The sequence below is a fragment of the Schistocerca americana genome, chromosome 2 (assembly GCF_021461395.2).
Source record: "Schistocerca americana isolate TAMUIC-IGC-003095 chromosome 2, iqSchAmer2.1, whole genome shotgun sequence".
NCBI classification, from domain to species: domain Eukaryota; kingdom Metazoa; phylum Arthropoda; class Insecta; order Orthoptera; family Acrididae; genus Schistocerca; species Schistocerca americana.
The window spans coordinates 62,325,860-62,348,811 of NC_060120.1; positions in this window are offsets into that span (position 1 = coordinate 62,325,860).

Here is a 22,952-nt window from a genome sequence, read left to right on the forward strand (position 1 = left end):
GGCAGGACTTTCCTCTTTGCCTGTCCTAATCTGAATTCCATAATTTGTCTCCTTAAACATCCCCAGTTTTTATGCTAATTTTATCATTAACCTTATTTCGGCTATTCCTCATTCCTCTATTTCTTCCATTTGGTTTCAGACCATATTCTGTGCTCGGCAGATTACTCAGTTTCCCCTGCAAATCATTCTCGTTTTAACTACGGTTAGCAATGTCATCAGCAGCTCTTGTCGTTGATATTCTTTGACCATTGAGTTTAATTCCAATCCTGAACCTTTGTTTAACTTCTGTTACTTCTTCGGTATATACAATGAGATCACTAAACCCATGGGATATCTCCTAGTATCGTGTCGGACTCCCTTTTGCTCAGCGCAGTGCAGCAACTAGACGTGAAATGGACTCAAGAAGTAGTAGGAAATTCCCTGCTGAAATACCGAGCCGTACCGCCTCTATAGCCGTCAATACTTGCGAAACTGTTGCTGGTGCAGCATTTTGTGCACGAACTGAGGATTCAATCAAGTCTCATAAATGTTCGATGGAAATCATCTCGGGCTATCTGAGTGGCCTAATCATTCGCTCGAATTGTCCAGAATGGTCATCAAATCAATTGCGAACTATTGTGGTCCAGGGTATGAGGCATTGTCATGCATAAAAGTTCCATCTTTGTATGGGAACATGAAATCCATGAACGGCTGAAAATGGTCTTCAAATAGCCGAACACAAGCAGAAGACTCGGCCCATTGTTACAAAACACAGCCCACACCATTGTGGAGGCACCACCAGCTTGCACAGTGCCTTGTTGACAACTGGGGGCATGACTTCGTGGTGTCTGCGCCGCACTCGAACCCTACTGTTATGTCCGCACTCTTAACACAACAAATATTCCGTGATTACCAAATTTATTTCACCTTCTGTCACTCAAAACAAAACTTAGGTTCGACTACACAACACTTCTCTGGCTGCAGCGCCAAGGAGAAATCAGAGTCACTAGTAGAGAATACAAGTCCAAACCACTGCCAACCAGTCGATACCGACGCGTCGCGAGTTCACAGCCAGGGAGGCCAGAGTACGGTTTGGTCGTCGTGAATCCAGCAGCCGGATAGTAACACAGTCATCGGCGAAGATTGAACTGGTTAAACGGGCTCAGGGAGCTCGCTTAAATCCGCAGGTCCGGCCAATCAGAGTGTTGGTAGATGGCGCCCTTATACGGTTGCTCAGTCTGGTGGCAAGGGCAGCGCCGCCAGGGTAATCCGTATGGATAATGGTGTGTAGGCTGCCGCTAACCCCGCGACGACGCGTTCACTTGCGCCAGTTGTTGACATCGTGTGCGGCGCCAGCGGTACTCGCTGTGTGCGGCGCGTGTTGTAGCACGCTGCGCCGAGTTGACGGCTGCTGTGCGGCGGCCGATACGACACCTACCAACAGCTTTTGCCAACTGAAATCTTGACTCATGTGTCCAGGCCACAGTTTTCAAGTCGTATAGGGTCCAACCGATATGGTTACGTATCCAGGAAAGGCGCTGCGGGCGATGTCTTGCTGTTAGCAAATGCACTCGCGTCATCCGTCTGCTGCCATGTCTCATTGACTTCAAACTTCAACCCACTGTTCTAATGGATACGTTTGTCCTACGTTCCAGATTGATCCCTGCGGTTATTCCACGCAGTGTTGCTCGTCGTTAGCACCGGAAATTCTGCGCAAAGGCAGCTGCTCGCGGTCGTTAAGTGACGGCCACTGCATTGTCTGTGTTTAGAGGTAATGCCTGATATTTGGTATTCTCGCCACACTATTGACAATGTGGATCTCTGAATACCTAATTTTCTTATGACTTCCGGAATATTATCTCCGACACGTCTGGATCCAACTAACATTGCGCTTTCAAAGCCTGTTAATTCTCTTCATGCTATCCTTTTGCACTTCGCGTACGCAGTACTACCGCCATTTGTGCGTGGCCTCATCGCCATCCCATGACTTTTGTCGCTTCAGCGTGGGTTGAAAAATGTAGGAAAAATGTTTCATCCCTACACCCTTTTTTACTGAATAATTTTGTGCTTGAACCTCCAATCTTATTTTTCCTTCTTGGCTCTTACTGTATGTTACCTGTTTTTTTTTATAATTTTAAACATTTTGAATCATTTTGCATTGTCGAAGAAAGATACAGCTGGATAACATCAACAAGGTGAGGGGAGAGGACGATACAACATTGTTAAGATACTAGGGAACTTCCCTGGTAAAAGAGGGAGCTGCAGAGGGTAAAAAATATGGAGGAAGACAGAGACTGGAATACATACAGCAAACAACTGACGATGTAAGGTGCAAATGCTACACTGAGATGAAGAGGTTGCACAGTAGAGAAATCTGTATGGGGCAGTATCAAACCATTCTGAAGACTGATGAGGAAAATTGAAAAGTTGTTAATTTGTGGCCTCACTGGGAACTAGTGTACTAACTAGTTGCGACCTTACAACAGACTCTTAGTATCTGTTTATTACGAGCAGTGCGGTGATAATATTGTGTTTCGTCATCTTACTCAGATAGAGTAGGAAGTACTCCGTCTCACACCAACGATTTTCAGGCTTATTAAATGTGTTGGGAATCGCGTTAAGTAGTCCAGTGCAGCTGTGGAAGATAGTTTTAAATGCTAAATTATCTCGAACCATGCTAGGATGGCGATTTATTATCCGTGACTACACGAGGTCCGTTAGCGGTGACCACTTGGTAGGCCCCCATGTTAGGAGACTAGAATGTGTTTGACGCACTTACGGCAATCTTTAAATTTTGTACTGAGACTAGATCGATCAAAACCTTGATGAGGCAGCTGGTTCCCCTCACCTTCCCATTCAGTCCAACATCAGGTGACTGTCACACCAGTGTGGCCACATGCCTGTTATTATTTGCCCTTCCTGTCCATCTGACACTACTTTTAGTCCTGACAAGTGCTAACACTATTGTCTTAGACTAGCTCAGTGCATTATTTCACAGTGCTTCTCAGCACTCCCTAATCATCTGGTACAGAGCAAGCTCATTATACACAATGTATCACAAATTATACTACAGGCTTCCAGGAGTTCTGTACCTAACAATTCATATGGTTCTGGTGAGGTAACCATGTTCGGAGATGTATGGTTTGGATGAAAACTAAGTTTGAAGGTCGGAACACTTTCAAATCTCGTGCAGTGTACGCACACAGTGGAGACAATGAGTTCTGACTTCGCGCTCTGCAGAGGCCCATGACAAAGGACACATTTCCAGCACTCGTCGTACGATTCTCTTATACACGATGACGTCTACTTCAAAGTCGAGAGCACCATAATCAACTGTCCTAGTTCCGAACGTATCAGTTTCTCCAAAACTTTGTTATAGACGGACGAAAATGGTGTGATGCCATTATTACAAAAAGGGATTGACGGTGGCGCCCCTTTTTCAGTTTGTGCGCGTACCGTGAATCGGGAGATTTTAAACATATTTTACATCCAAACGATGTATGTACGGACATAGAGTTCTTACCAAAACTTTATCTGCAGTCTGCAATAAAATTAAAGTGTCACTGATACAAAACCCCGTAATTCTCTCCTATTGAGAAACAGAAGCGTGAAATTTGACTCCACGCTGACTACAAACTTCCTTTTCAACGGTGCAGAAGCATGGCGTCTTACGACGTCAGCCTTGCGCTTGGCGACACTTCAGACAGCTAGGTGTCGACACATACGGGAGAAAGACCAGAGCCAGAAATTCTTGTGACGTGCAAGGTGGGCAAGTAATGTCACACTGACACCGAATTCCACCGTTCTTGTGCCCAACTGCAAAATGGACGTGTCAAGTGATGGGAAGGTCATCACACCCCCTCTGATCCACGTGGCAACCGTTCTCTCGAAACCTTTCCGGTGAAGGTGAGAACCACCCAGTGTTAAAATTATGCCGTTTTCTTACGGATGGGCGATTGAAACATTTCACAGATACCGCCGCACAGAATCGACAGAAAGGGGCCTCCGAGGGTGGCAGAAAATGGGGTCGTCATTGGAACAACCCCTACCGTTGTGGCGTTGATTCCCACACGTTTAGCGACGGAGCAACAGGACGACGTGTTTGACACTGCTGACACCATCTAGATCATTCAACCTTTCTGTATCGACATCGTGGGCTTGAAACCCCAGTGAGCGGGATCTGAGCTTTTTAGAGGGTAGTGCGACAGCAGCTTTTGCTCTGGTGCGCAGAGTGGAGCCAGGAGGGACCGAAATAATTTAAACATGGGGCCCAGAAGATAAGGATATTTTTTCAGCTCTTTTGTTTTGCCCCCTAATATGGCGTGATAACGGGCTAGGGCAACATTTGCACAGGTGTGAATGATGCGCCAAAGGGGACCGCTAAGTCCACCGGTTCGGCAATACCGATAGTACCAGTCGCGCACCTTTGTTGAGCACTTTAAAAATGATGTTGCTGTGCAGAGGCAATCACTGATTCTACGCGCCGGCCTGACAGACATCGCTTTCGAAACCCCTTAGAATCTGCATACGACCATCAGGTGCTATTTTAGGGATGTCGTGCCACTCAGCTCAGAGATGATGAAACGTTGTCTATCACAACGGCACCTAGAAATCAGTGACAGGCTGTCCCTGTACAAAAAAAAGGAGTTCCACTGAGTTCCTTTATATTACCGCCAGCGTGCTTTTCGTGTCGATTCTGAGATGCTTTGTGTGTGAAATGTTCTCCGTGGCCACCCACAAGGAAATCACGTGATATCAACGCTTGACATTGCGTCATATAGATGCCAAAACAAGGGATGGTATGTGGGCAAGTGCGGGTGTGAGGATCTTCCCATTTTTTGACACGTTCGCGACAGCGTTGGGCAGAACTCAGGTGAAATTCTGTGGCTGTTCTAGCAGTCAATCATCATTGACACACCCGCTAATGGTACTGTATGTTTATATACGTAATTACGTCAACATTAGACAGTTCCTGCCGGAAGCGTTCTTTTAGTCAACCTGTTTATTTCCTAAATAAATTACAAATGGTTCAAATGGCTCTGAGCACTATGGGACTTAAAATCTGAGGTCATCAGTCCCCTAGAACTTAGAACTACGTAAACCTAACTAACCTAAGGACTTCACACACATCCATGCCCGAGGCAGGATTCGAACCTGCGACCGTAGCGGTAGGCCTAGAACCGCTCGGCCACAACGGCCGGCAAATTGCAAATGATACAATGCAAGGGAAATAAACAGTTGTACCTGTATTTTCAGCTTCTTGTTACGGTAGTTTCTAGTCCATCGCTCCTTGGGTGTCCGACATATTTTATTTGAAACTTAAACGGCCTATGGATTATTCCAAGCCAATTCGTGATACCGTTGCTGACCTTCTCGGCCAAACGTCACTGGTATCATAGCTTCCATATATATGAAGTCACTGACGACATCATTTAAGGAACGATAGTATTTTCAGTAACGGCGACGATAGCCTTGTGAACGTTTATAAGACATATTTTAATTAATTCTGTTACAAATGCCAAACTAGTATCCACGCAAAGAACGAATCCGAAATCACCGTCATCGTTTCGTGGAAGAGTACTTTCTTTCTCAATCTTTCACAGATTATGGAATCAGTAAATAAAGTATTGGCTCTAAATGGTTCAAATGGCTCTGAGCACTATGGGACTTAACATCTATGGTCATCAGTCCCCTAGAACTTAGAACTACTTAAACCTAACTAACCTAAGGACATCACACAACACCCAGCCATCACGAGGCAGAGAAAATCCCTGACCCCGCCGGGAATCGAACCCGGGAACCCGGGCGTGGGAAGCGAGGACGCTACCGCACGACCACGAGATGCGGGCAAATAAAGTATTGGTTGGAAGAGTCTCTGTGTCTGAGTCTCTCCGTTAAGCGTGCTCGGTGGGCTAAAAAGGGAACCTCCCCATCGCACTCCCCTCAGATTTAGTTATAATTTGGCACAGTGGATAGGCCTTGAAAAACTGAACACAGATCAATCGAGAAAACAGGAAGAATTTGTGTGGAACTATGAAAAAATAAGCAAAATATACTAACTGAGTAGTCCATGGGCAACATAGGGAACATCAAGGCTCATATGGGCACGGGCGCGCCGTGGTCCCGTGGTTAGTGTGAACAGCTGCGACGCGAGAGGTCCTTGGTTCAAGTCTTCCCTCGACTGAAAAGTTTACTTTCTTCACTTTCGCTAAGTTATGACCTGTCCGTTCGTTCATTGACGTCACTGTTCACTGTAATAAGTTTAGTGTCTGTGTTTTGCGACCGCACCGCAAAACCGTGCGATTAGTAGACGAAAGGACGTGCCTTTCCAATGGGAACCGAAAACATTTGATCGCAAGGTCATAGGTCAACCGATTCCTCCACAGGAAAACACGTCTGATATATTCTACACGACACCAGTGACAGCATGTGCGTCACATAACAGGAATATGTTGTCGACCCACCTAACTTGCACACTTGGCGAATGGGTAAAAAGATTCTTCTACCTTGCCCGATTTAGGTTTTCTTGTGGATGTGATAATCACTTCCAAAAAATTGATGAAACCATAAGACGAGTGTCACATAAACTGCAACAAATGAATGCAACAGTTTCACAGTCGCACAATTTTCTCTGTGCTCTGTCAAAACATATGTTTTTAAGATTTTCAAATTTTTCCGTGTGTAGACCGTCAAATCCTGCATATGTCCAAGCAAATCTGAACATGTCCTGGAATTTTGCACTTCGAAGTTGATTATGTGTGAGTGCCTGAACTCTGATAATTGTCTGAAAATAAAAAATTTTCACCCGAGGGAAGCCTTGAACCAAGGACGTCTCGTTCCGCAGCTGCTGACGCTAACCACGGGACCACGGCTCTCTTGCGCTCATATCGTCCTTGACATTGGCTATGTTTCCTGTAGAATGCTTAGTTTGTATATTTTGCTTATTTTTTCATAGTTCCACACAATTTCTTCCTGTTTTCTCGATTGATCTGTGTTCAGTTTTTCAAGGCCTATCGACTGTGCCAACTTATAACTGAATCTGAGGGGGGTGCGATGGGGAGGTTCCCTTGTCAGAAGGCAGCGCACTGCCCACGAATACAGGTACAGTAAGCGGTTCTCACTAGTCGGAAAGTGTTCTAGCTGTGTTTAGTTTACAACAGACACCGAGTTGAAACAGTTCTTAGGCAAAGGGCTCTCATGCGGAGATGTATTCACATTTCTGTCTGGCCATCCAAATAAATGTTTTATTTTTGGAGCTGTAAAATGGCTTGGACAGAGCCATAGAGACTGTTTTCAGAATTAATCTTCGCACTGCAGTGGAATGTGCTCAGCCTTTTTTTAGTCCTGTCAGATTTTAAACTAATTGCAGGGCCAGAAATAGAAACCAAGACCTATGCGTCTCGAGGACAAGTGGCCTCCCAATTTAGGTACGAAAGAACAGCTCACAATTCCCCACACATTTTCCCTTTCGCCGGTACCTCGTGACCAAATATTCAAAAACAATCCCCAAATCTATGCGTAAGCCACTTTTCCGGTCTGTTAAATAATAAATCCTGTAGGCTGTTTCACCAGTGCCATGCGCTTTTTCATTAAAAGTGCTATTAACGTTTATACGCGTTGGGACTTGGTCGGCTTGCAGCTATATAGTCTGATGTAAGCAAAATGACGCCCAATAGAGTAGTGAGAACATCGCTTAGAAAATGTTCGTAGATCGACCTGTGGGTCTCGTGGGCAACACATATGGTGCAATGGCTAATCACAAATTACCGCAACCAGTCCTTCTTTGAGTTGCTACCGCAGTAAACGCGCGTTCGCCCCTGAACAGAAGGCAGGAACCGTGGCTGTGGCAAGCAGTGCTTTAATTACCACTGCACAGACTGGACAAGTCGAGGACAGAGCGGCACCATCGCCGCCTGTTTTTCCTTTAGATATTATGAACGTAGCTGTTTTCCATAGACAACTTACCATTCAGTGTCACTGCATGTGTCCAACACTTTTACCACTTTTCGACACCTGATGGAAGGTTCTTCTTCGAAATATCCATGAAATCTTCCTCAGAGCCATTTCATCGAAGACGGCGCGGATAGTTGGCATCCGTTCCTGTAGTTTAGTTTAGTTTAGTTATGTCATGTTTCGTAGATCATTTTCACGATTATTTTATCGATATGATGTTCAAAAAATCAGGTTCCAAGATGTATATACACACATAAATAGAGCTAATATTAATATTACTGAAATTTTTAGTTCTACATATGCAACTACACTAATAGGTACAATTTTTTTAATTTTTTTACTAGTTCTGAAACAAAAACTCGTCCATGGAATAGAGGGAGTTATCCAAAAGAAATGATATTAAGCTAGATTTAAAACTTGATCTTCTACCTGTCAGACACTTTATGTTGTTGGGCAAATGATCAAAGATTTTTGTTACTGAATAATGGACTCCTTTTTGAGCAACTGAAACCTTCAATAACGGATAGGAAAGGTTATTCTCCCCTCTAGTCTTGTACGTATAAACAGCATTGTTCTTCGCGAATTGAGATGGATTATTTATAACGAATTTCATTAGCGAATATATGTACTCTGATGGTGCAGTTAAAATACCTAACACCTTTAATGGGTGAAGACATGACGTCCTTCGTGAACACCACTAATTATTCTCAATACTCCCTTTTGTGCAATCAATACTTTATACCTAAGTGGTGAGTTACACCAGAAAACTATTCCGTAAGATATTATTGAATGGAAATATGCAAAGTACGTTAGGAGGTTCATCTGTTTATTACTAAGACTAGCGATTATACGAAGAGCGAAAGAAGCTGAACTTCTTCCAGTTCAAGTTCTCATCAATCTGAACACCCAAAAATTTGGAGAAATCTACCCTGAGCCCTGTTCATAGGCTACATCAATTGTCGGTATGACTCTATTCGATGTACAGAACTGGATATAGTGAATTTTTTTTTTTAAATTAAGTGATAGTCCATTTTCAGAGAACCATTTAATAATTCTTTGAAAGACATCCTTAACAATATCTTCAGCTGCTTTTTCTGGAATGGGATTTGTTATAACACATGTGTCATCTGCAAAAAGTACTAGTTCTGCTTGCTGAACGTTAAGTGTGAGGTCATTCACACGAATAAGGAACAGCAGAGGACCCAAAATTGAACTCTGTGCGATTACCTTTGTGACAACTCCCCATTCACTAGAATTTACCACCCTCCCAACATTTTTGCGTTATTCAGAACAACCTGTTGCTTTATGTTCGTTAAGTATGATTCAAACCAGCTGTGTGTATAGCCTTTAATTCCATAAAACCTGAGTTTTTCTAAGAGTGTGACATGATCCACCCAGTCAAATGCCTTGGAAAGATCACAAAAAATACCAATTGGCGATGATTTATTATTTAGGGCTTGTACTACTTAGTGAGTAAATGTGTAGATAGCATTCTGTCGTGTAACCCTTCCAGAATCCGAACTGTGACATGCTGAGTAAATTATTTTCACTTAAATGTGCGACTACTCTTGAATACATAACTTTTTCGGATATTTTAGAAAATGAAGTCTGCAAAGAGAATGGTCTATAATTATTTAAGTCACTCATGTCTCCTTTCTTATGAAGAGGTTTGACGGCTGCGTATTTCAATCTGTCTGAAACATTCCCCGTGCCAGCGAAGCATTACATATATCGCTAAGGACTCCACTTATTAAATTAGAACAACACTTCAAAATTCTGTTAGAGACTCCATCAACACCACATGAGCTCTTGTTTTTCAGTATATTTATAATTCCCTTAATTTCAGTGGGGGATGTTGGTGCTGTTTCTAAAGGCCTACAGTCCTGGGGAATGACATTCTAAACATATTTTTTTACTTCTTCAACTGAACCGTGTAACCCTATGTTTGCTGCTACATTCAGAAAGTGATTTTTAAAAATACTTGCAACTTGCGAATTATCAGTCACAACATCATCATTTAGCTTTATTGCTGTGGTATGCTGTGCACTGTCAGGCTGCCCCGTCTCCCCTTTGACAATATTAGATATAGTTTTAATCTTATAATCAGCATCATTAATTTCTGTCAGAACACGTTAGCTTCTCGAATTATTAATGACTTTCCTTAAAATATTACAGTACCTTTTGTAGTAAGCAAGTAACGTCGCATCCTCACTTATTCTGGCCTGTCCATATATTTCCCTCTTCCTCTTACACCATATCTTAATTCCCTTAGTAATCCATGGCTTATTTGACTTTGTAATGACTTTTTTGGATAGCGTTTCAGGAAAGCAACTCTCAAATATTGAGACAAATTTACGGTGGCATAAACTGAATTTGGCATCAAAATAATTTTCTGTGTATACGTCATCCCATTCCACCTCTTCTAGGCTGCTCCTAAAACTTTGTACCCTGTTCGCATCAATAAGCCTCCCTGCCTTGTATGAACCTGCCTAGTGCAACAGCTTGACATGATATGGACTCAACAAGTTATTGGAAGTCACCTGCAGAATTACTGAGCCATGCTGCCTCTATAGCCCTCCATAAATCTGAAAGTGTTGCTGACCTCTCGGTGACATTCCACATATGTTCGACGGGATTCAAGTCGGGAAATCTGGTTGGCGAAACGATTCGCATGAATTGCCAGTTATGTTCTTCAAACCAATCGCGAGCAATCGTGGACCGGTGAAATGGTTTGGGAACATGAAGTCCATGAATGGCTGCAAAAGGGCTCCAGGTAACAGAACATAAACACTTTCAGTCGACGGTTGGTTCAGCTGGACCAGAGGATCCAATCCATTCCATGTAAACACAGCCCAAATCATTATGGAGCCACTAACAGCTTGCACAGTGCCTTGTTGGCAATTTGGGTCAACAATGGCTTAATGTGGTCTGCGCCACACTCTAACCCTACCTTCAAATCATACCAAATGAAATCGGGACTCACCTAACCAGGCCAGTCGTCTAGAATCCAACCGATATGGTCACGAGCTCAGAAGAGGCGCTACAGGGCGATGTCGTGCTGTTAGAAAAGGCATTCGCCTTGGTCATATGCTATCACAGCCCGCTAATGTCAGATTTCGCCGGACTGTCTTAGGGCATGCGTCCGTTGTATGTCCCACATAGATTTCTGTTTTGCTTGACCGTAAGGATTGACAACTCTGCCCAGACGCCGCTGCTCTCGGGCGTCAAGCAAATGCCGTTGGCCACTGCTCTCTCCGTGGTGAGAGGTAATGACTGAAATTTGGTATTCTCGGTACTCTCATCACACTGTAGGTCTTTGAATAATGATTTCCGAAGAGGAATAACTCATACTTGTAGCTCCAACTACCATTCCGCGCTTAAAATCTGTTGGTTCCCGTCGTGCGGCCACAGTGACGTTGGACAACTTTCCACATGAGCCACCTGAGTACAAACGAAAACTTCGCCAATGGACTGCCCTTTTGTACCCTGTCTGCGTGATACTGCCTCCGTCTGTATATTTTGTGGCGGTGTTCGTAGCGACAAACACTTGGCTGTAGAAATGGCTTACGAAGTCACCGCCACACTTTTAATAGCGGGCCGACCGGTCCGCTGGAACAGTGAACAGAAAGATGAAAGCCCAAACACTCATATTAAATAAAAGTCGGTACTTATCTTTTATTATTGAAGATACAGTAACACAATAGTGAACTCCGTGTCTACAGAGATCTGTCTAGTTCGAGTAGGTGCGGCTAGGTCAGCGTCGGCTGACGACAAACAACAACTCTGCTGCGATGAACACACAACTGACTAGCAAGTACACAATTCGGCGGCGAGTATACAACTGAGCGGCGAATACAGAACTGTCCTAGCGCTCGCGACTCCAGCGCTTAAGAAGCCAGAAGCCAGCGGTGGCGCGCGCAGACTTGCGGCGATTTCCTGTATCGCTGGCGCTGCTTATACGGACGGCGTCCGGACTTTGATGCTGCCAACCTTTTGGCAGCGGGCTCGGTTGGCATTACTGGCTAGGACATAACAGTATATGTGCATTTCGCTTTCCTATGACTTCTGTCGCCTGAATGTGTACACAGACTACAATTGCGGATGCAGTATTACCAACAGTTCTCCCATGCTGTGTGTGGAAGAGGGGCTTACTACGCCACAACGTATATATACGAAGTGAATTAAAGGCACTGAAATGAAAGAATGTGCCGATGGATAAGAAATCAATGAAGATGCAGTTAGGCAAAATTGGGAAAATTAGCAAAAATATAGTATAGCTGCGCAAAACAACTGCCTAAAATTTTTCTTTAGACATCCGTTTTTGTGTAAGTTGTGGAAAAAAGATAGTGAAAGCAACACACAGCATGGAAAGATTTTCTAATTCTTACAATTAGGGATGTTAATATAACTGTCGGGTGGTATGGGCTATACTACAAAATAAAGGTCTTTTTTTTTAAAAAAAAGAACGAGTTTTCTGTTTTTACAAATAAATGTAACGTATGTAAATATGAAAGTGGAATACAAAAAAAAAAAAAGAATGAAACTGGAACCTACAGAATAAACGTAAATTTTACCATGAAAAAAATTTTAGTTTTTTTTCCCATGGTACAACTTACCTACACTATACCCCAAGGTGAATGAATGTCGTGTGACTAGGGCCTGCCATCTGGTAGACCGTTCGCAGGGTGCAAGTCATCCGATTTGACGCCACTTCGGCGACTTTCGCGTCGATGGGGATAGAAAGTGTAAAATGATGTTTTCAAAGTATTGGGATGCTGCGTACGTTCGTAGCGTTTTTGTTTTGCATGTTTGTTTCTCTGTTGCTATGGATTTGTTTATCGATTGCCATTTTTTATTGGTAATTCACTGTTGCTGTTTGATTTACATAATATGATTTTGTTATTTGGAGATAATGAGCGTAACTGTTGACACTAGTAAATGGGGTGCCAAATGGAGAAATTGGGACGTTTCCAACATAATCTTCTGCTTGAGATCAATAGAGGGGTGATAGTAGCGGAGGCAGCCAGAAATATTTACGCCGAGTATGCCGATAAAAACGTTAAATACATAGGAGAAAGTGGATTGAAGGCCTCTATGAAGGGAAAGATATGTCTGGTGTGATAGGAAAAAAAAGCTGGAGTCGATGTAGAAGAAATAGAGGATCCAGTATTAGAATCAGAATTTAAGAGAGCTTTTGGAGGACTTAAGAGCAAATAAGACAGGAGAGATAGATAACGTTCAGTCACTGCGGGAATTGGCAACAAAACTATTATTCACTTTAGTGTGGAGAAAGTATGAGTCTGGCGATGTTCCATCTGACTTTCTGTCGTTGCGGTTGATAATGGAAACAACAGACTAAAGGAAAAGCAAGACACATTCATCGGTTTAGTCAATCGTGAGGAAAATACGGGTAAGCTGTAGGCAGAGACGGGTAACATACAATATGTACGAGAGGCAAGAGTTAATAATAAAAGTGGAAGACGAAGAATGAAGTGCTACTATTAAAGAGGGTGTATGACAGGGATGTAGTCTTTCCCCACTACTGTTCGATCTATACATCGAAGAAGCAATGACGGAATTAAAAAAAAAAAAAGATTCATGAGTGGAATTAAAATTCAAGGTGAAAGGATGTCAATGATACGATTCGCTGGTAACACTGCTATCCCGAGTGACAGTCAAGAAAATTAACATGATCTGCTAAATGGAATGAACTGTCTAATGAGTATAGAATATGGATTGAGAGTAAATCGAAGAAAGACGAAAGTAATCAGAAGCAACAGGAATGAGAACAGTGAGAAACTTAACATCAGGGTTGATGGTCACGAAGCAGATGAAGTTAAGGAATTCTGCCATCTAGAGAGCAAAAGAACTGTTGACGGACGGAACAAGGAGGACATCAAAAGCTGACTAGCAGTAGAGAAGGGACAATCCTGGTCGACAGAAGCCTACTACTGTCAAACACAAGCCTTGATTTGAAGAAAAAATTTCTGAGAATGTACGTTTGATGCACAGTAGTATGGTATGGTAATGAAACATGGACTGTGGGGAAACCGGAACAGAAGAGAATCCAACCATTTGAGATGTGGTGCTATAGACGAATGTTGAAAATTAGGTGGACTGATAAGGTAAGGAATGAGGAGGTTCTACGCAGAATCGGAGAGGAAACGAATAGTGGAAAACACTGACAAGGATAAGGGACAAGATTATAGGACATCTCTTAAGACATCAGGGAACAATTTCCATGAAGTTAGAGGGAGCTGTAGAGGATAAAAGCTGTAGAGGAAATCAAACCAGTCAGAAGACCGATGACTAAAACAAAAAGGGTGATAATTGCATTGGACAGAGCACGACAAGAAAATGGTTTTCTAGTTTTTAAGGAGATCTAGGAAGATGGGGTTGGCAACAGGCAACTCCGTGTTCCCAGATTTGCAGAAACCATTTGTCACGGTGCCCCACTACAGACTGTTAACAAAGGCACCAGCACACGGGACAGGCTCCTACATTTATGAGTGGCTCGAAGGCTTCTCAAGTAAGAGACCCCAGTATACGGTCCTCGACGGCACGTGATCGTCAGAGACAAGGGTACCGTCAGGAGTGCAACAGGTGAGCAGGACGGGACGGCTCTTACACTCTTTATACATGTATTATCTGGCGGCTGTTAGCTGGCGATGCTGTGACGTACGAGAATGGGTTCATCGGCTTGAGTGAGCGGGATTCTTTATTGCATTACAATCTACATTCGACGTCTTAAATATTAATACCAGAATGATAATATTACTGCTTGCCCCTCAGAGTACAAATCAATTCTAAACATTAACCGTTCACCTGATTTGACATTCAAAAACAAAAACAGAAAATAATTTGTGACACAAGCGCAACAGCTACATCACCGAGGTTCTGCTAAAAGGGTGTCTGGTGTCTCCGTTTTACGAGGTGCATTCAAGTTCTAAGGCCTCCGATTTTTTTTCTAATTAACTACTCACCCGAAATCGATGAAACTGGCGTTACTTCTCGACGTAATCGCCCTGCAGACGTACACATTTTTCACAACGCTGACGCCATGATTCGATGGCAGCGGCGAAGGCTTCTTTAGGAGTCTGTTTTGACCACTGGAAAATCGCTGAGGCAATAGCAGCACGGCTGGTGAATGTGCGGCCACGGAGAGTGTCTTTCATTGTTGGGAAAAGCCAAAAGTCACTAGGAACCAGGTCAGGTGAGTAGGGAGCATGAGGAATCACTTCAAAGTTGTTATCACGAAGAAACTGTTGCGTAACGTTAGCTCGATGTGCGGGTGCGTTGTCTTGGTGAAACAGCACACGCGCAGCCCTTCCCGGACGTTTTTGTTGCAGTGCAGGAAAGAATTTGTTCTTCAAAACATTTTCGTAGGATGCACCTGTTACCGTAGTGCCCTTTGGAACGCTATGGGTAAGGATTACGCCCTCGCTGTCCCAGAACATGGACACCATCATTTTTTTAAGCCCTGGCGCTTACCCGAAATTTTTTTTGGTGGCGGTGAGTCTGTATGCTTCCATTGAGCTGACTGGCGCTTTGTTTCTGGATTGAAAAATGGCATCCACGTCTCATCCATTGTCACAACCGACGAAAAGAAAGTCCCATTCATGCTGTGGTTGCGCGTCAACATTGCTTGGCAACATGCCACATTGGCAGCCATGTGGTCGTCCGTCAGCATTCGTGGCACCGACCTGGATGACACTTTTCGCATTTTCAGGTCGTCATGCAGGATTGTGCGCACAGAACCCACAGAAATGGGAACTCTGGAGGCGATCTGTTCAACAGTCATTCGGCTATACCCCAAAACAATTCTCTCCACTTTCTCGATCATGTCGTCAGACCGGCTTGTGCGAGCCCGAGGTTGTTTCGGTTTGTTGTCACACGATGTTCTACCTTCATTAAACTGTCGCACGCACGAATGCACTTTCGACACATCCATAACTCCATCACCACATGTCTCCTTCAACTGTCGAAGATTTTCAATTGGTTTCACACCACGCAAATTCAGAAAACGAATGATTGCACGCTGTTCAAGTAAGTAAAACGTCGCCATTTTAAGTATTTAAAACAGTCCTCATTCTCACCGCTGGCGGTGAAATGCCATCTGTCTTACGGTGCTGCCATCTCTGGGACGTATTGACAATGAAAGCGGCCTCATTTTAAAACAATGCGCATGTTTCTATCTCTTTCCAGTCCGGAGAAAAAAAATCGGAGGCCTTAGAACTTGAATGCACCTCGTATTACAAGCACTGCCTGTGTTCGCTGTCTAACGGCAAACCCGAGAAATACTAAATAGCCCACAACTTGAAGTAATATCACTACAAATCTTCCACATATTCTGAACTCCATCAATCAATTATTTTCTCTATAAGTGCAGAAAACTGGAGCCAGTCACTTTTTTAAATATTTATGGGTATCTCATCACTCACTTTTCATAGGATATGTACAAATGTACATCGTGACTATGAAACATTGATTGCCCATCGAAGCTCACAGATGGATATTAACAACGAAGCTATCCATACTGCCGCAGTAAGTGCAGAATTAATTTTTGAAGCCAAATTAACACATAACTCATGACGATGCATTAAATCATGTTCCACCTTCTTGCCACAGAGCTAGTATTCAGCATTATGCTTTGGTATTGTAACGCAACCACCTGTACACCATTTGAAGATTAGCCTAATAAGGTTCAAAAACAGGTTTATGGAACAAATATCTAAAACAAATGACTGGTTGGAGATTCTTGTATTTTTATTAAATAAACAATCGCGGGCTGTTAAACATCCTTAATGGATAAACTTAGTCGTTGCTTTCCGTTTTAGTGCGTTTCGTGTGTATTCCTTGTGACAGGGCAAGCCGCGCTCCCCCACCGCCTCAGTTCCCCCATGAACGCTTCTCCCACGTGTCCCTTTGTAGTAGTGGATTCATGGATAGGAACACAAGAGATAATGAAGTGCTGTGTCATCCGGGGCAAATGTTCAGGTGGGCTAATGGTTGAGACGCCTACTAACTTAAATCAGGAAATGAGGCCTCTGAAAAAGTATCAACTGCCATTATATGTAAATCACATTGTATTTAATCGAGTTTCATCTTCAGTTATTTCACAACCTTCGACCGATTCACTTTAAGCCAGCGCGTTTAACTGATGTCCGCCGATTGTTCGAACGTTCATATAGAGTGAGATGATACGGTGGATAGCACACTGTCCTTGTATTGGAGAGCATGAGGTTGAAATCTCCGTCTGACCGTCCAGATTTAGGATTTCTGTAATTCCTCTACATTGCCAAAGAGTCCTTCATTTTTTTCCGAACGTTAAAAAGGTACATAGTTCTAACATTGGAAATAAGTCCAGCATTTAATCGTGTAGAAGTTCTGCCATTGCCAACAACTTCGTTGTATGTTAGCAGCATATCATTAACTGAAGTATTTGTAAACAGGTACGTTTCCAAACGCTCCCAACTATATTACTGCGCTGCTACACAACACAAATATCCAACTGTGACCACAACAAAGGATTATGGACACTGAAAGTGCAGCAAGGCTTTCAGGCATTTTCCATTCATCATCGTTACACTGGCTAATGGGTTGTAAAACTAATTACATTACTGGCCATTAAAAGTGCTACACCACGAAGATGACGTGCTACAGTCTCGAAATTTAACCAACACGAAGAAGATGCTGTGATATGCAAATGATTAGCTTTTCAGAGCATTCACACAGGGTTGGCGCTGGTGGCGACACCTACAACGTGCTGACAGGAGGAAAATTTCCAACCGATTTCTCATACACAGACAGCAGTTGACCGGCGTTGCCTGGTGAAACGTTTTTGTGATGCCTCTTGTAAGGAGGAGAAATGCGTACCATCACGTTTCCGACTTAGATAAAGGTCGGATTGTAGCCCATCGCGATTACGGTTTATCCTATCGCGACATTGCTGCTCGCGTTGGTCGAGATCCAATGACTATTAGCAGAATATGGAATAGGTGGGTTCAGGAGGGTAATACGGAACGCCGTGCTGGATCCAACGGCATCGTATCACTAGCAGTCGAGATGACAGGCATCTTATCTGCTTGGCTGTAACGGATCGTGCACCCACGTCTCGATCCCTGAGTCAACAGATGGGGACGTTAGCAAGACAACAATCTGCACGAACAGTTCGAGGACGTTTGGAGCAGCATGGACTATCACCTCGGAGACCATGGCTGCGGTTACCCTTGACGCTGCATCACAGACAGGAGCGCCTGCGATGGTGTACTCAACGACGAACCTGGGTGCACGAATGGCAAAACTTCATTTTTTCGGATGAATCCAGGTTCTGTTTACAGCATCATGACAGTCGCATCCGTATTTGGCGACGTCGCGATGAACGCACATTGGAAGCATGTATTCGTCATCGCCACACTGTCATATCACACGGCGTAATTGTATGGGGTGCCATTGGTTACACGTCTCGGTCACCTCTTGTTCGCAATGACGGCACTTTGAACAGTGGACGTTACATTTCAGATGTGTTACGACCCGTGGCTCTACCCTTCATTCGATCCCTGCGAAACCCTACAGTTCAGCAGGATAATGCACGATCGCATGTTGCAGGTCCTGTACGGGCCTTTCTGGATACAGAAAATGTTCGACTGCTGCCCTGGCTAGTACATTCTCCAGATCTCTCACCAATTGAAAAGTCTGGTCATTGGTAGCCGAGCAACTGGCTCGTCACAATACGCCAGTCACTACTCTTGACGAACTGTAGTATCGTGTAGAAGTTACGTGGGCAGCTGTACCTGTACACGCCATCCAAGCTCTGTTTGACTCAATGCCCCGTTATTACGGCCAGAGGTGGTGGTTCTGGGTACTGATTTCTCAAGGTCTATGCACCGAAATTGCGAGAAAATATAATCACACGTCAGTTCTAGTATAATATATTTGTCCAGTGAATACCAGTTTATTATCTGCATTTCTTCTTGGTGTACCAATTTCAATGGCCAGTAGTGTAGGAGTGATATTATTGAAAACGTCTCCACAGTCGTAAATTAGCAGTGCTACTGATTTAATGCGTTTCAAATCCAGCACTAGAGGAAATAATTTTGTATTTGGGTGGTGCTTGAAAAACATTGATACCTGCTACCGAAACGGCAGCTACGTGTTGGTTTCAGGTTAAAAGTTTGTACAATCTTATGCCCTGAGAAAGACAGTCACAATAATTGTCTTGCTATGATGCCAGATCCATGGAAAACACTGTAAATATGGCGGAGAATTTCTGTAACCCGAGCGTTAAGCCATCTTTCAAAGGATTTTCCTTGCTGTTGTGAGCGATAGTAATGTGGAAGAAATGGATGATGAAGGTACTTTGTGCTTCATCTACTGGACAGATACAAGAAGCTGATACTGCGCTGCAGCACTCTTCGTGTGTGTTGAGTATACACGCACCACGCAGCAGGGACACGAGAGAGCCAAGTGGTCGGGCAGTCGGCAGAAGGCATCGCTTGCTGCGTGTCTCCGCCTCTGGCAGAAGTAGCCGTAACAGCAGTACGGCAAGGGAAGCCGTAATCCTCTTAGGGCCGCCCGGGCCATCCTGGAAGAGCCGATGTGGGCAGAAGCAAGTCCTGCGGCAGAGGAAGGCGGCAGCGGAGCGCCTCTAAAGTACCGGAGAGGAGGCTGCGCGCCAGTGCTGCCGCCCTGCGGTCTGCGGCGTAGGCTGCAGCCGCGGGCCCTCGCAGCCACTGCCGCCGCAGCCATCACTCCACCTCGTCGTCGGGCTAAATATTTGTCCCACAGTCTCGCGGTAATCCTCGTCTCACAGCTATTGCGCACGTCTAGCGGCACAGTGAAGCGTGCGGCACACTCGATCATTTAGCTCACCACGGGAGCTTCGCTCCCAGTTCCAGCGGATACGACAACACAGTCCGAATACTAGCATCGCATGAATTGTGTCATGCGCAAATTTTCGTAGTAATTAATGAACGGTTCAAAGCAATTCAACTACAAACACTTTTTGAAGTCGACTGGGAAAATCTGTAAGGAATGTACGGTGTAACCTCCCCCTCACTTATCGACCTTAATGACAGTAAAAACTAAACCGCGTGTACCTAATGGAAATTTGGAAAAAGCAATCGTCACCGAAGTTAATCTGTCGGTAAAGAGGGACGAGAGGGTTGCATCTAAATGAAAGGAAAATGCAAATGAAACTGGTGCAAATTAATTTTGAGAAAAGGGTAAAATTAATAAAGAAAGTAAATGTGCGGTCGGTACGTTAACAATTAACTGGCGTTAATTAGATATTTGAGATTTTTGGGAAAATTACGGTCGCCAGTCCTATGGACAACTACTATAATAACAGAAAGAGAAAGGTTATTGCACATATAATTAGCACTAAAAGCGTGCCAACTGAAGGTTGACACGTGTTGTGTGAAAACTGAATGTTTGTCAGAAGTAATAAATTTCGCTACACTTTGACTTAATTTATCAAAAAAAAAAAAAAATTAATAAAACCGGAAAATTGAAAGTTAATTTAGTGACTGAAATTAATAGTGAACTTTGTTTCTGAAGCACTACGAAATTCAATAAAATAAGGTTAGTCTTGGGCTACCTCAACAATCATTTCAAAAGCTACTTGAATCTACGCAATTTAGAAATAAGAGATTTAACTTTGAACTTGAATTAAATGATTCTGAACAATTAACAATAGTAAAATTTAGTACGTACCAAGCTGAGCTGCAGTCACAGGTAAGCTAAAATATGGTAACAAAACTTGCACTCTTAATTTGTGCTTGTGTAATCTAAATATTACAGCCAGCTATGAATACCTTAACTAAACTTTGAAATTCAAGCAGTGAAATCGAATGATATTACTTTAATGCTGGCGTTTGGATTTCAGCGACACTCGAGTTCATTTCGGAAAAGGAATTGACCCTGCTTGGTAATGCAATTGGGACAATGAGCAACGAAGGTTCATGCTAAGTTGCTGTATTTTAGCGATGCTAATGGAAGCTGACGTCTGCCGTACAGTTCTAAAACTTTACGTCCTTTCAGTCTTCCTTACTGGTTGATTCAAGGTTTGAAGTCGTCTATCGAGGAGGTGGCGACAATCACTCATTGTCGGCCGTAGCTGTTGCAGAAGCTGGATGTTGGCGCGCCTTCTTCTCGACACGGTCACCAGGCGAAACGGGCTCTTGATATGTGCCTGCTAATGTTTTCCGTCCGCGAGACCGTGCCAGAAACTATCATAACAAACCGAGCGCAATTACTTGCTGCCAAACCCTGGAAGTGCGGCATGCGGCAACTCGCGGGAGTGTCACTCAACACACCTGCTCCACCGCCCTACTCCAGCCAGACTCCCTCTGCCCACGCTCCATGCGGCAAAGTTAACACTACCAAAGATTCTAAACACTTTGGTTCTCCACATGTCGATGTAATCGTTCGATAGCATAGTTTTCCCTAGGCAAGACTTAGCGTAAAACTACAAATAATATTTACAAAACAAACCAATTATACATCGCCATTAATGTATATATATATATATATATATATATATATATATATATATATATATATATATATATACAAATAGTAAAACAATTACAATATATAAAGACATAGAAATGTCATATCTTCAGGTAACAAAATAAGGAAAAAATTTATAGTACAATAGATGAAAATAGGAGGATATGCATTTCCGGCGTTACAACGGGACGCATGACATGCACCTGTCTACATCTTCCTATATTATGACCGCACCGGTTCGATCAATTGCGATCATCACAGAATAAAACTTCATGTATTACTTACGTATCGCTTGGATATAACTGTGCTTTTACATGTGATTCACCATGGATACTAGGCTAGCCTGTTGATGTTTAGCAGTTCTGATGAAGCTGTATTAAAAATACTGCCGTATTCGTATGCCATTATACGTAAATAACATATCAACGTTTATATTTCGATAATGGTTACTCAGCGAAATCAATAGTGATAATGTAGGACATAAAATTCTACATACTTTGTTCTAGTTCCTTTAGAAATGTGGCTATGAAAAATAAAATTCATGAATTATGATCACAAGATCACTGTAGTTTGTCAAAATAGCCTGACTCTGAATCAATACATAGCTGAAATCGTTTTAATGTTGTAGTCTTTTTTTGGCGTTGCATTAAGGACTGCGGCACAGTTGTCTTGGATGTTCTTAAGTGCGGCATAAAAGTGTCATTTCATTGACAACTTTAATTCGAGGAACAGCCAGAAGTCGGCTGGAACCAAATATGAGAAATACGTTGGGTGATCCAGGACTACGATCCATTTGCTGGCCAAAAACTCGCACACAACCAGCGCTTTGTGAGCTGGGGTGTTGTCGTGGAGGAACAACCTGGGACCTGCCTCTCGGTATTCGGGTCGATGAATTCTCACCCATAACGGCGGAGAACTCAAAAACAGTGATGTTGCCTCACTGATCCACCGCCATTTACCGACATGTATCAGATGCATGCTGCTACATTCGGAGCTAGATGATGCTTCTACAATGTTGTTTTTGAAACTTCAAGAATTGTAGCGTCACATCTTGCCACGAGACAGCACTGCAGTTGCAAATTTCGCACAAGCAGTAATAACCGGACTGGCACATACTGTGTATAGCAGTTTATACAGGATTCACCAATTAACTACACCGTCAGAAACTGAAAGAATTACACCGTGAAGAACCAGTCCAATGTTCATCAAATCATATGGAGACGTCCATCACATAAGGGTATGAATAGATTGAACTGCCATTCCTTTCGAACTGATACCAATTTTTAACATCTGTATGTAACCTCCAAAAATGTTTCAGATGTCTCTAAGCACTATGGGACTTAACATCTGAGGTCATCAGTCCCTAGACTTAGAACTACATAAATCTAACTAACCTAAGCACGTCACACACATCCAAGCCCGAGGCAGGATTCGAACCTGCGACTGTAGCAGCAACGCGGTTCCGGACTGAAGCTCCTAGAACCACTCGGCCACAACGGCTGGCTATG